At 42.3% G+C, this 12,333-nt stretch overlaps 1 pseudogene; it reads left to right on the forward strand.

The window, feature by feature from the left end:
• Positions 1-8,397: 8,397 nt before the first annotated feature.
• Positions 8,398-8,516, forward strand: LOC111729009 (annotated as a pseudogene).
• Positions 8,517-12,333: the final 3,817 nt, after the last annotated feature.

Raw genomic sequence — 12,333 nt, forward strand, 5'->3', positions numbered from 1 at the left:
GGACACTCAATTGGGTGACTGAGAAGAATATAAGGGATCATGCACAGAGGTGTGAGTAAGTTGCAGGGACAATGACAGGATGGTGAAGCATCCCAGGGCTAGTATCCTCAGGGAGACTTTTTTGTTCCTAGGCCTGATGGGGTGAGGGGAAGAATACTAGACACCCTGTGGGGCAGGAGTGGAGGGCATGTATACCCCCAGGTGCTCTCTCCTCCCTTGCTCTGATCACTGGCCTGCACTCCCCTAAGACCAGTTCAATTGGAGGCCAAAGGGCAAGGCAGTTAGGTGGATGCCAAATGCAGAAGTCAGTCAGCCTGCCAGGCCCAGAGCAGGTGATGTAGGGTGGGAGAGGGTAGGGCAGCAGTGCCTCCCAGCACAAATGCTGGCTAATGTGGCTGCTGCTGTTGTGATTGTCACAGCAAATGCCTGTCCCTTGAGGACTTGACCGATCTCCATTCCTTGTAAGCAAAACAGCCTAGCATAGAGAAGAGCAATCAGGGAGCACAAAGGTGAGACCTGTGGGGCCCCTGGTCTCTGGTATCAAAATATTCCATGCTGACAACAGCTGGTCTCCCTCACTAGCTGGTCAGAACTCTATGCAGACAGGGACGGAGCCTTTTCTGCTTTGTATCCCGATTGCCCATCACAGGACCAGGCACACGTCACTGAGGGCTCTGTTGGGCCACAGCTGAAGAAACCTGTGAGAAACATAGTGTTGCCGAACTCAAGGGGTTCGCTGCTTGGGGTCTTCCACTCAAGAATGAGAGGTGGGTTGTCGTTAGGTAGTTTTATTTACTTGCAGCAAGTAAAGGAGATGGGAGATTCACATCTAAAGCTCTGTCTTCAGGTAGGGAGCTTAGCCATTGCGCTCATGTATTATTTGGTTAATTGCATGTTGATTTCTTCTTTGCGGTTGGCTAAACTTATCCTGTTGGGTTCCTCAAGTTCATCCAGTTACAGCTGCTTCCACAAAATACTGTGCTACATTTTAACATTTAGTAAGAATAGCATTTAATAAGAACTGCCCAGACCTTAAGATCCTTGTCCTATCTAACAACTTTTAATTTAAACCAAAAGCTGTTTGATTCACCCTAAAGCCAATATGGAGGGATGATGACTCTTACAACTAATATTCACTATATGTATCTATTAAAGTTTATTTTTCCTAATCAAAAAGTACCCTTACAGCACCCCCATACCAAGGAAGTTAAAAAAAAAAAAAAAGATAAAAAAGCAAAACTCTTATAATCAACTGGTGGTGAGATTTTTATTCTGCTCTGTCAGGGTAGCCGGCCTCCTGCAGGAACCAGCTCCTCTAGCTGACAAGCAGCTTTGGGCTCAGAATTACCGAGTCATGGAGAGTGGGCGCTGGCTGCTGTGGTGAGGCAATTACTGAAGAAAATGCTGTGTGTGAATGTTACTCATGTCAGCAAGAGGAAGTCGAAAGTGTTGCTTGGTTTGGGTCAGGGAGGAGGCCAGGCCCAGCCCAGGCTCCCCCACAGCACTCCCATTGTCAGTCCAGTTTGTGCCCAACCCTGGCCTCTCTCAACTCGCTGACTTGTGACAAGAACCCTAAGGTCTCTGTTGTTCGAATGAGGACACTGAGGCTGTAAGTTCAAAAAGCCTGTGCTCATTAAGAATGTCTGAATTTGAGCCCAGGTGGACGTCAGCAGTCTGGCTTCTCAATCACTGTGTAATGTTTCCCAAATGTAGGCCACCATTAGAAATTATGCCACTTCTGTGTATTACTTGTATTATCATTTACTTAGTTATTTTTTAATTGACTTTTTTATACTTTAAAAATTTTTTGTTTGAAAAAGAAGCTATCACCACCAAATGGGAGCTAGTTACCCTATCGTAAATAAGGTAACTATCAATGTAAATACAAGGAATCCCCCCCTCCAGCCTGGCTGACTCCAAATTCTAGAGCAGAATGTTTTCAAAATAACTCTCTTTCCATGGATTGGTTGCCCTGAGAAGCCTCTCTCCTTTCTGTCCTCTGTTCCCTAAGATCTGAAAAAGCTGATTTGAAATTGGGTTGGAGCCAGGGAGTGCTGGTACCTGGTAAATGTTTAACAGCAGGCACTGGGGATGAGGGGTAAAGGAAATGTGAGAGTTGGAATGCAATGCCCTGTGGAGGAGATGGCGAGGTGGACAAGGCTCCACTGAGTGGATTGGGGTTGGTCAGAGAGAGGCTGCTCCGTTCTCTTTGCACGTCTTCCCCACTGCCTCAGCCCTGCAAAATTTTATCCAATTCTCAAGGACTATTGTACATACCACCTCCTTTAAGAAACATTTTCTCATCTACTTTTGAACTCTGTAGCAATTTGTATGTCCACTTACCTTAACTTGCTTTGTAATGACATTGTTTAGGTAGTCGTAGTGACATATTGTGTGTTATTGTAATTTGCCTCTGTCTTATGCGTTCGGACTTCTGCTAGACTGTAGAGTCTGTATCCTAGCCACGTTTGCAGGCATGGAGGGCTGTTAGAAAGGCCACAGTCCTGGGTTTGAATTCTATTTCCACCACTTGCAAGCTGTGTCAATTTGAGAAAGTTACCTAGCCTCTCTGAGCCTTGCTTTCTTCATTTATTAATGGAAAGGATAATACTTACCTCAAAGTGTTTTGTGAGGATTAAATTACATCAGATATGTACACAAGCACAGGACCAAGCACAGAGCAGCAACTGATTGATGTGAACTGAATTGAGGAGAAACTGTTGAGGAGAAACTTGAAGGGTGGGTATCATTAGCATAACTGTAAAGATACAGGAAAGAAAAGCACATACCCAGAGGTATCCCTTACAGTTCCTGAAGGGACAGGTAGGAGGGTGGGTTGGCTAGGGAGAGGACAGCGAGCGTGCCACACTCTGGAAAGGACATCTTTTCACATTGTCAGCAGAAGCCACTGTAATTCTAGGACTCAGGTAGCTCCGTGCATTTGTCTGGTGAAATGGAAACTCTGTCTTCTGAACTGCAGCCTGCCTCTTACTTGATGTCACTGTTTCAGGGACTGGAGTCGATAACTAGAGCAGCACTTAGGGCTTGTCTCTCAGGAAAGTGGAGCTGGACAGATGTCAGGAAAATTTCACCCAGCTGTTAAGGGAACCTGGAAAAACACCACAGCTTACTGAGAAGCAAACCTCTCTGGTGCCTAGAATGTTCTAGACTAAGTCAGATTCAGTACCTTTCTCAGAGACAAAGCCGTATATGCACAGATTCAATGACCAGAGCCTTCTAAACATCAGTTGCTTCAAACCTTGCTTTTGTTACAATTTTTGAGGTTACAAGCTCTCTCTCTTACTTTAGTGTATTTTAATAGTGATTGCTTCCTGATTGTCCTAATTGTACGAGTAAATAATGTCCTCAAAACCCTTGTCTTTGTAAGGATTTTGCTTCTGCTATTATTGCCTCTTTTTCCAGCATCATTCATTTTTTCCACTCTTCTGAGTCATTTCTGTTTGTATAATACATGCTCTAGTGGCTCCAACTTTAAAAGCACAAAAACCCGTCACTTGATCCTACTATTCAGCTGAAGCAACTGCTTCATTTCTCTACCCTTTCTCAGGGTAACTTCTTTTTTCTGTGTGTTCTTCCCACAATACATTTTTAATTTTTTAAAATTAATTAATTACTCTTTTATGGTTACATTGGTTAACAAAATCCAATAAGTTTCAGCTGTACACTTTAACAGTAAGGCATATATATATTTACACTGTGTCAGCATAACTTCTTGAAAGTGTTATCTGTAGTTCTGCCTTCTCTCTTCACTACCCCAGCCACTCCCCTATCCCATCCTCTCCCTAACCTGCTCTGCTCTAGGCTTCTGTCCCCTCCATTCCACATGCCTGATCCTGTCAACTCACCATGACCTCCATTGTCTTCTCGGCATAATTCAACAGTCTACTCATCTGTTCTACTTGAACTTGATTTTTTTTTCCTAGAGATCCATGATAGCACAGCCTCTAGGATGCCCCTGCCTCCCACCTTGACAGCCATTCCTAGAAGTCTCATTTGCAGGCTCTGGTTCCTCACGTGACCTCTAAAATGTTGGCAGTCCTGGGACATGGGCCTGAGTCCCACTCTCTTCTCTATCCCTGTTATTATCCCAGGTCTTTTCAACTCTCTGCACAACTTAAATACCATGCATATGGTGATGCCCCCCACTCCCTGCCGCCAAATGATACTCCAGCATGGCCTCTCCTCAGAACTCCAGACTCAAACAACTGTCTGGGTGCTGCCTTCAACTATGTGTCTCTCTTGATTTCTCCCCTAAGCCGACTCCCCGACTCTCTCTCATCTCCATAAATGGAACTTACCTAGTTACTCAGAGTAAAAACCTAGGGGTAATCACCTTTGGTTCTTCCCTTTTTCTTATTCCCTCCTGCCTCCCCATCAAATCCTTTAGCAACTCCTGTCACGTCTATCTTTAAATACTAGCCTAAATCTGCCCATTTTTCTTTATCTCTACCTCTACCCATCCTTGTCTATGCCATACTCATCTTTCACCCGGACTAATGCAATAGCTTCCTAAATGCTTCCATTCTTGTCCACTACAATCATTTTTCTTCGCTGAGCAGTTAGAGTTAGTTTTTAAAATGTAAATCAGATAATGTGCCTTCTTAAAATTAATTTTAATGGCTTCCCATTGCACCTGGAAAGAAACCCAGACTTTTGGCTTTAGCCTCACAGGGCAAAGATCTAGCTCTTTACTGACCTCTCCTCAAACCATTTCCCCCATGTGCACTGTGCTTTGGCCACACTGGCTGGTCTGCCTCAGGCCTTCTGCACTTGCTGTTTTCTTGCTGCAATGCTTTCCTCCACGTGGTTTTTACATTGATTTGCATTCCTTACCCTTCTCTGGCCACTCAATCTAAAGTAGCCATCTCTAGCACATCACCCCATTTACGGTCTCTGCAGAACACATATTACTCTCTGATATTTTCGTGTTTATTTTCTCATCTATAGTTTGGGTCCTCCACTTGAATGTATGTTCCATGAGAACAGGCACCTTGTCTGTTTTCATCTACTGCTTTATCCTCAAGCTATCATATAAGGCCTGGCACACACTAAGTGCTGTCAGGTCTGGAATTTTATTCTACCCCACTTACAAGCTAGTAAGTTAGCGTTTCACTATTCCATGGATGTTGGCAGGAGCCATGAGATTCCAGGGTCAGAAACAAAGGACTTTATTACTCCCAGGACAGCAGGTAGCATGAGCATCAGCATGTTTGTGTTGGGTTTCCTTGCCTCTAGTTCTCACAGGGCAAACATTATTTGGGCCAGATGGAGACTGCCCATGTGGTGAGGAACACTGAACTTGGGGAATTGGTGACTTTTATAGGAAGCAGTAAGTACTTGCTCTTTGTCCCCAAGGGAGATTTTACCCTATCTCTCATCATTGCTCACAGACAACACAACCCTGAGAAATGGCCCAGGTAAAGAGCAGTAAGGCCTTGTATCCATGACATACACAGCAAGGTATGTAGGAGCATGAGAGGCTTACAGAGGAGTGTCTCCCAAGATGTGTGCTATAAGTGTTTATTGAATAAATACATGAAACCTAGTATAGTGACCAGGTACCGGGTATTGGTGCCTGCAGATGGACTCACCTGAGGTCAATAGCTGCCTGGAGTCCTGCCTATCACTTACCTTGGATTCTCTTTGACTATTGCTCTTCTCAGCCCTATGACGCCTCACCTCTGCCTGCACTAACTGAGGCCAAATGCTTGCTGAAACTGGTAGCATCTTCTGTTACTTCCTGAACCAGATACTATCTTCTGCTTGGTGGATGGGGTTTCCCCCCAGTATCTGTGGCTGGGTCTGTCTCTTTAGATTTCGCCTCACTGCACTACCATATTGCACTGCTGTTAAATGGCCCAAGACTGGCCCTGTCCCAACACATGACGTGAGGGGTGTTAGTGATGGCATTTTCTGGTACATACTGGATTTGTAGGACCAGGGTTATCTGCTATAGTCCTGTCACTCCCCACCCTAAACTGTATGCCATGAAATGGCATTAAATTGACCTTTTGCATGATCGAGAGTCCAGACTCATGAATGTAAAAGTTAAAATTGACAGTGCCCTGGTTGACATAATTTGTTGATGCTGACTGACCAGTAGAGCTCTCAGAGGATAAAGAAATATTTGAAGACCAATTTATTAACAGAAGGGTCCACAACTGTCAGAGAGTTGAAATGTTTACAATAGTCTACCGAGAACATTCTCTTTCTGTAAACAAAGTACACGGGAAGTTAAACTGTATTCAGGAAGTTGTTTGGCAGGCACTGAATTAGACCCCAATACCAGGAGCTGACTAGGTGACTGGGAGATTTAATGGCATCCTGCTTTGAGAGCTTGATGTACCTGTCTTCACGTTAGAAACATACCTGTCAGCTTGAGCCATATCCTCTTCCCCAAAGAGTTTTCGGTCATGAGCCAATCTTCGCCTCCTGGACCCTTCTTTTTTCAGTTTTACTGGGGCTGATAATTTGCCCTTTTTCATCAACACATTTTTTTTTCCTGTATTTTGCTCCCAATTATTTTCTATTCTTTTACAATGCGACTAATATATGAACACATTTTGTTGTAAAAGATTCAAGCAACACATACATATAGAGAGAAAAAAACCATGAGAGTTCTCTGTCACATCTCTCTGCCATCTCCCTCTCCTGTCCCAGTTTTGATGGGACACTATGAAAGAAATGTGCTGGCATATGGAAAGAAAACCTCAAAACATGTCAGAGACTATATTAGGGAGAGGTGTTTGTGAGTGATTTTTATCTTCTTTATATTTTTCTGTATTAAAAAATTTAAAACAATAACTCATATATTACTTCTATAATAAGAAAACATTTTTCCTCGAAAAAAAGAGCATGGCCTTTGGAATCCTGTAGACATGAGTGTGAATGCTGGCTGTAGTCCTTTCTCTCTCTGGCTGTGCATTTGCTACGTTACATCTCCTTAAGCCTCAGTTTACTTATCTGTTAAGATGAAGGTTGTTATGAATAAAGTATGTGAAAGAACCTGACACAAGATTGTCACTCATCAAATAAATTTCCTTCCAGTGGGGAGAAAATGCATGTTGCCCTGGTTCCTCCTTTCAGATCATTTCTAGATTTAAGTGTGAAATGTTTCAGAACCACAACATTATGAAGATACTGCATGATACATGTGTGGGCATGTGCAAGAAGAAAAGGAAGGAAGTATAAGAATAAAACTGTTAAGAGAATGAATAGCTATGTAAATGTACTTAATACCACTGAACTGTACCCTTAAAAATGATTAAAATGGTAATTTTATGTGAAATATATTTTAACACCAAAAAAGAAGTTAAAAAAAAAATGACTAAAAGAGTGAGAATACTTTTTTCCTTTCCTACACCCTTTGAGCCCTGGACTTTCTCCGATAAAAATGCAAAGTCACATTTTGTGTTTTCTTAGCGTTTCAGTCATAGCAAAGGCATTTCTCCAAGGGGCTTTTTCTGCTTTTGTTAATTTTGCCGTTTTAGTAAATATAGGTGAAAATGCAGTGTGGAAAGTGTTTTTCGTGTATATGTTTTAAAAATACTAACTCGATGATTATTGAAAATTGACCACTGGCACAAGCTGGTTCTACAGTCAGGGCAGCAAGTTGGGGCAGGGTGGAACAGAGGGGCTAAGGACATTGGGATTGGTGGGCAGGGGGAGCACATGGAGAGGAGAACCCTTTGATTTCCTTCTCTTTGACTCTCTTTCAACCTCTTCTCCCCGCATCCTTCATCATATTCCTATCGCAAGTTATATCAACCCATTGGCTCCACACTTGGAGGATATGCTGGGGGATGGAATTGTGATGCTTTGGGCTTTACTCCTCTGATAGCCATCTGCTGCTCCAAGTGATCTGACTTGAGGAGTCAGAGTAGCCACCATTTATCAGGGTCCTACTGTGCATAAACATTCTGTCTTCTGTGCTTCACTTACATCTTTCTCACAGTGATCCTCTAAGATGGGAGTTATTATCTCCATTTTATAAATATGGAAACTGAGGTCCAGGGAGGCTAGTGATTTGCCTAAAGCCTCACTGCTAATAGGTGGCAGAATCAGGATCCAAATCTCAATTTGTTTAATCTCTAAAGGCCATATTCTTTTCATTATACTCTGTAGGTCACTTCAGTTGTTTTAACTACAGTATAAAACAAGAGAAAAATAAAAGCAAATAAGGCAATGAGTTGGACTAGATCAGTGGTTCTCAACTCTAACTGCACATTGGATTCTCCTGGGAAGCTTTAAAAAGAACACAGAAGATCAGGCTTACTGGCAGGGATTCAAACTCAGGTCCTGGTAGCTTTAAAACTCCCCAGAAGATTCTAAGAGGACACATGAGTTGAGAACCCTGGTGTAGACCAATGCTTCTCACTCTACAGCAATGCCACCCTGAACGTGCCCAATCTCGTCTGATCTCGGAAGCTAAGCAGGGTTGGGCTTGGTTTGCACTTGGATGGGAGACCACCTAGGAATACCAGGTACTGTAGGCGTTTAAAAAAAAATAGACCAGTGATTCTCAAACTCAAACTATGTCCAAATCACCTGGGATTGTGTTAAAATGCAGATTCTGATTCAGTGGGTCTGGAGTGAGGCCTGATGCTACATTTCTAACAAGCTCCCAGGTGATGCTGATGCTGCTGGTCCATGGACCACACTGTGAGTAGTTAGGGTCTGAATGATCTCTTCGGTTCTGTCCCCTTCTAACATGCTGACAGTAGAGAAAGCAGCTCTAAAGCATAGGTGTTCTGTTCTGTATCTACCCTATATCTGCATCCCTATATCCTGTTCATCCTTATCTGTTACAAATAAGCAGTATTTCTGTTGGTGGTCAAAAGATGTGAAAATCAAACACCAATAATGATGCATCATATAACATGGCGAAGGGGCATGGACTCTGCAATGTGTTCACATCTCAGTTCTATTGCTTACCAGCTGTGTGAATTTAGGCAAGTTACTTAATCTTTCTGAGTCTTAACTTTGTCAACTCCAAATCAAGGCTAATAAATCCTTATCTCATTGGGACATGGGGAGAATTAAATGGGTTAATAAAAAGTACTTTGCACCAATAGGTGCCCAACAGATGGCCACCGCTGTTATCTTGGTGGACTTTGTGAGCCAATCTCATCTTGTGATACAGTTCCCTGCAGCTCAAAGGAACCTTGATCTGTATCCTCTGCGTGGATCATCAAACACAGGGCAGAGTCTGCCTTTGATCTGAATGTCAGGTAATCCTATAAGAAATTTCAGGGCATAGAGCCTTCAGGCCAGCATTTCTGTCCTTGCCTAGAGAATGACAGGGGCAGAGAAACCCTTTGTTTCCTCCCTTCTCTAGGTTATTAGATTATCTCTGCATCTCTGTTCCTTGCCTACCTATGGCAAATTACCCAGTGATTTTTGGTATGAAAACAGAATATTAACTCTTAAGTTGTTGGTGTCAGTGCTATTCTCAGACTAACTGTTGGCAGTAATTTATTCAATCAGATATTGAGTGCCCAGGAACCATGGATACAGGGACAAACAAAAACTTCATAATCTCTCTTATTCCGGAATTTGTCCAGAGAAAGCAGACATTGAACAAATAAAATATACGACTGCAGTTGTGGAGAGTGCTATGAAGGAAAATAACAGAAAACTCTGAAAGAAAATATTAAGAGCTTCTGACACCATCAATTTTCATTTAAAGACAGGCTTCTGATTGCCTATGTGCAGAATAGATTGGAGCAGGGCTAGAGGGAGAAGGACGAACAGGAGCTCTCACAGTGGTCCAGGTCCAGGTGGTGGCATAGCAGCTGGAGAGTTGATGGAATCAAGACTGGGAGCAAATTCCCTTTGTTGGCCTTAATTATCATAAAATTCTGGCTTGTAGTTTTAATAGTTTTATACTTTTCCCGCTTTTACTCATTACAGAAGACACCATGTCTACAGCACAAATTCTAATCAATTTTGTGGTTTGGGGTCAGTGGCTTTCTTTCTGTAGGTCTTATTCATTCATTCTTCATTCTGTAAAATAGTGGTGTGGTAGCATGTGTTGGTTTCAGTAGGGTCTAACATTTTTCCTTGCTCTGTCATTTAAGGATTCTAAGATAAATGAAAATTTTTAACAAATACAAACTTTTAAGCTTCAAATTAGTAGCAGAAGCAGAAGATTTAACAATAGAGAAAGCTAGATTTCCTATGCTTTAAGAACTCTTGACTCCCTTGCTTCCAGGCCAGCGCAGGTCAGTGAAATTATGATCATACTTTAAGCACAAGCAGCATGAGTCAGGAAGGGTCAAGGCTGCAGGCCTCTCTAACCAGAACTACAAAGCAAAACTGTTCTCTATGCCCAGGCACCATCCTTAGCTCTAAACCATGGGAATCTGAGAGGCAACTGGAGTTTGACTTACCACTGATGCTGACTGACACATGCTGGGTCACAATTATCTCAGAACCACCTCACTCAAAACCTGGCTGGAAGGATTTATATACCTTAACTTTAAATTTAAATAGCTCAATTGTCTCACAGATGTTAGTACTACAGGAAAAACAGTTAGAAAATAAAGCTTCAAATGTTGTAGGTTAGAAAACTTGGGACCAGAAAAGTCAAATGATCAACCTAAGGTCATTCTGTTGGTTACTTTGTGCCAAGAACGTGAAGTTAAGTACAAGGAGAATTTCCTTTGGATGGTGTTGTGAGGGAGTTGCATGAATCTGCTGCCGAGATGGAGACACCCAGCCATGAGTTTGAATTTGTTGGTAGGGTTTCATGCTCCACTTTGTGGCATTCCAAGGTGGTTGATGCCTCGGTGACCTCTCCTTTGCTTTCCCATAATTTGCACTGGACTGTTCACTGTGAGGACGCCACCCTCTTAATCCTTTAAATCATGAGGATTCAGGGAAACCAAGACCAATTCTTCGCAGAAAGGTTGGGAACCCCTGATCTCAAGGTTGTTTTTTTTTGTTTTTTGTTTTTTTCTTAATTTAAATATAGAACAATGTAAATTCTAATATTATACCCAGGTTCCTGCCACCCAGAATGAGCGGCTATGAACATTTTCTTCCAAGGTTTTTTGAGAATGTTTTTTTCCTTAGAATGGCTCAGACATTGTAAGGCACAGGCTGAATCTACTGCCTTGCTTGATCAGCCAGATTTATATCAAATTAGAATGTGGAACTAAAAAAGAGAAAAAATTGTTTTAAAAATAAGATACATGAGTGGACCATGTGATGAGTTTGACAACTGTCCATCACTGTTTAAAGCTACGTTTGTAATTGGAACTATATAAAGAGACATTTGAATTTACATAATATTTTTTTGTTGTTTTCACATCCTCTTAAAACAGGTAATGAATGATCTGGGGTTGTTTTATGGCAGAAAATGCTCTGTTTCAAAAAAGAGTTAATGTTTACAGATTTCCAGTGACAAAGACTAAAGGGAGCTAAATAACTTTGGAAAGTAAAAGTTCAGAGTTTTGTTGCCTGAAACTTTAAGTTCTAGAAACATGTTTAAACTGGGAGTCAGGAAGTCAGTTCTAGAATCAGTGCTGCCATCAATGCACTGTATGGCTGCTGGCCCATGACTTTACCTCTTCGGGCCGAAAAATCTAACATTTTATGCTTTTGGAGTAACTCGATTCCACTCTCTCCATCTTCATGGTCTTTTGATTATAGCTTTACCCTTTCGTACCTTGTTGACCAATCTGGTCCTGATTTTCTCCATCACATGTAACAAGAATGGTTAGATATGAACATGAAACGATGGTGACAGCTCAGCTAGTTTATGCACAAAACACATTGCCTGGGTGCCAAGCCTGCACCAGAAAGCCACACCTGGATCAGCTCTGTTCAAAGTCCACCTGCTCCTGGATCTTGGTTTCAGCTCCATGGATACTGGCTTGAAATGTGACTGACTTGGTGACAAGAGCTGTCATCTTCATTCATTTACCAAACATGTTCTAAGCACCTTTTTTTGTTCAGGGCACTGTTTGTCACCTTTATTTGAAGAATATCCTGGAAGATAAATTACTTTAGCAATTTCTTAACTGCCAGAACTCCATCTTGGCTAAGAACTTAACACTGCATCTCACCTAAAAAACAAAAACAACTCTAACGTCATCACTCCCACTTGGTGCTCCTCTAAAGCCATTGGGCTGCTAAGGTGAGCTATCTTCAATCCTCACTGAGCATTCAGGGCTAGTATTCCAACTCTCGACAGTTTATGGTTGGAACTGAAGGAGTGGGTTACCCTGCCTCAAACCCAGTACCCTGGACATCAGGTGGAGCCATGCCTCTTCCTTCTGATTCTGTAAAGCACGAGAAACACTCTTC

The sequence above is a fragment of the Pteropus vampyrus genome, unplaced genomic scaffold (assembly GCF_000151845.1).
Source record: "Pteropus vampyrus isolate Shadow unplaced genomic scaffold, Pvam_2.0 Scaffold242, whole genome shotgun sequence".
Lineage (NCBI taxonomy): Eukaryota > Metazoa > Chordata > Mammalia > Chiroptera > Pteropodidae > Pteropus > Pteropus vampyrus.